This window comes from Atta colombica, unplaced genomic scaffold (genome assembly GCF_001594045.1).
Source record: "Atta colombica isolate Treedump-2 unplaced genomic scaffold, Acol1.0 scaffold51, whole genome shotgun sequence".
NCBI classification, from domain to species: Eukaryota; Metazoa; Arthropoda; class Insecta; order Hymenoptera; family Formicidae; genus Atta; species Atta colombica.
In genome coordinates, this window is record NW_017259541.1 from 1586987 (window position 1) to 1589854 (window position 2868).

Sequence of the window (2868 nt, forward strand, 5' to 3'; positions counted from 1 at the left end):
TAATAAATATTTATTTGAATTTGAACTAAGTAAATATTTACTAACAAATAAATGTAAACTTATCAGGAGACACGGTAGAGTCTCGGCGTCGCTAAGCCAATCACAACGACACTATATTTATTTACTGTAAATAAATGTTTAGTTCACATTGTTTAAAGAATATGTATTAAAATTAATAAATGTTTTCATTCTAAATTATTACAATTATAAAAATAGTTGCAATTATAATTTAACTAGAATTTATAGTCATTTTTGGATCAATATACAAGTATTGATCTAAGATTTGATCTAAAAAATAATTATAAATAATATTTAAATAATTATAAATAATATTTGAATTGATTTTTATGGCAATAACTTGAATTGCATTTTTATGACAAGCGGTCTGTTCGCGTTACATGAAATCTCCAAATATTTTTGCACTTAAAATGAAATAGATGTATATTTGACTTTGAAAAGAGAGAAAGCAGTGTGCAAAAGTGCAAGCAACGCGAACAGACTTAATAACAAGTATTATTTTCGATGCCAATTATATTTATTTTTTTATAGAACTTTACATATAATAATTTTTACTTATATTATAGCAATAATAACTATAAGTATGGTACTGTGTATTATATTAGTCTTAAGTACTAAAAATTTTTCTCTCAATAATACATAGAACAGCAACTGATCGCATGTCGTGATTATCAGTTTGTCCTGCTGCTCGATATTCCAGGTTTTCCATCCGAAATGACGTAATCCTTTTTTGGTTTCTTCGCTCGGGGAAGGGCACGTTCCTCTGGTTCGTTACCTTCCTACGTAATTACGGCGAAATTACAACCGGAATCGGAAATCGAAGATTAACAACGAGTGAAAGCAGCCGGCGAAGCCAGTACCGTGACATCATAGGGCATCCGGGTTTCATGGTTGAAATTAAGGTGTGATGAAAGCTCGACTGACAAAAGCGATATTTTCGATAGTGAATCACGACGAGACACACCCTCTATAATGCAATTTGTGATATCAATTTTGTTCAACAAGAAGAAACTTAAGAAATAATAAGTGACGTACAATATAGTTTATGTTCTATGTTAATTCTATATTTATTATAGATAATGTAATCTGGTATTATGTTTTTATATAAGTATATATAAGTTTAATATGTTTCGGAAAGAACGTTATTGAAATATCTAAAAATTTAGATCTGAAAATAATGTTGGAAATTCTGGAATTGGGATTAAAATTAAAACAAAATTAAAATTAATAATTAATGAATTAAAGCAGGAAATAAATTTTTGAAATTCAATAATTAAAATTAGAATTAATACGAAGATAAAACAACATAATCCGAATTAAAATTAGATTCACGAATTTCTACACAAATTTTGTCATGAATGTATAAACGACGTATTTACGAGATATATTTACTCCGAGAATAGTGAGCATTTAAAATGAAAAATCAGAAGCTGAAATCAGAAGAGAAATTAATGTGAATTGAAAATAGGAAATTCGTCTAAATTAAAATTCTGCCGCGAATCAAAATGAGGACAAGGACAGTGAATTAAAACTATAATTGTAATTAAATTTTGAGCTGTCTGAGTTAGAATTGGAATAGTTGAAACGAGATCGGTATTGCGACATAGCAATGAAATGTTATGAATGTTATTCTTTGTTCATTTTGTGTGACGTTCGTTATTATCATGATGATCACGTATCGTGTACAATTCGTGACAAGCCTGCTAATAAATAGTTTGTCTTGCTCTCAGCATTGAACTTCTTTTTTTTTTTTGTTTTATTCGCTCGATTAAATAACTCGAAGTAATTGCTTGTGATGTAAAAATTTATGAATGATGAAACAATGCGAACGCGACAGGAATTCCTTCGTGAAAATTATCAGAATAGTCTATTATCAATAGAATAGTGTATGGTTTTCTTTACGTAAATATTTCAAAGCGTGAAGATCTAAGGTAAAGTACATGATTATCCAATTAACTCATTAAAGGTCATAAAATTGTAATGCAGAGAATTTTATTTAAGTAATTTTACCTTTTCTGAAAGTCTCAGTTACAAGTTCTTGAATTTTAAATCCAGAACATTAAACAGACAGTATTTATCATTTTGAAAATATTAAGTTTTAATTTTAAAAAAACAACGATTACATACAATATAATATTATTTGAAAAATGAAATAGAACGCCTTTGTTCTTTTAATCGTTGATGATATTATAGATACAGTTTTTTAGAACTAGAAAATTATATTGTTTCATAAATGTATTATAATCGCAAGAAAATTTTTCCCCTAGAACATTTAATTTTGTTCCACACAAATAGAGCCTTACAGCAACAAAAATTTTTTACGATTATAATATATTTACAAAACGATATATAAATAATTTTTTGGGAAACGGTAAAATATCGTGTCTAGACATCACATGAAAATTACAATATGAAAAATGTCTGAATAAAGCAAATATTTATTTGTCGAACCAAAAAGAAAACATTGTCTTTAGTTAAAATTTTTATTAATAAAAAATAACATTGATAAAAATAGCAGTCAATGTCAACGTGAGAATAATAGCAAAGTTGAGTTGAAATGCATACTGAAAATAGAAAACAGGATTCTATCTGATAATAATGTTATTATTTACGTTTATTATGCTATTATTTACATTTTTTTATTGCAACATTACATAACTACATTGTTGAGTGTCGGATATGTACTGATGTATATTTGTGGATATATAAAATATTGTAACTTTATTATATAAATCTTTGACATCATTCTAGATAAAACAAAATAAAAATAAACTGTTTTAATGTTTATATGTGAGAGAACTCGAATATTCATTGGGTATTTCAAAATTATCACCACGAATTTGCTCCGTT

At 27.0% G+C, this 2868-nt stretch overlaps 1 protein-coding gene across 1 annotated transcript in view; it reads right to left on the bottom strand.

Moving 5' to 3' along the window:
* The window catches only part of LOC108691761 (serpin B3-like), a 7646-nt gene that overhangs the window by 3948 nt on the left and 830 nt on the right, over nt 1-2868 (bottom strand). The window lies entirely within an intron of this gene.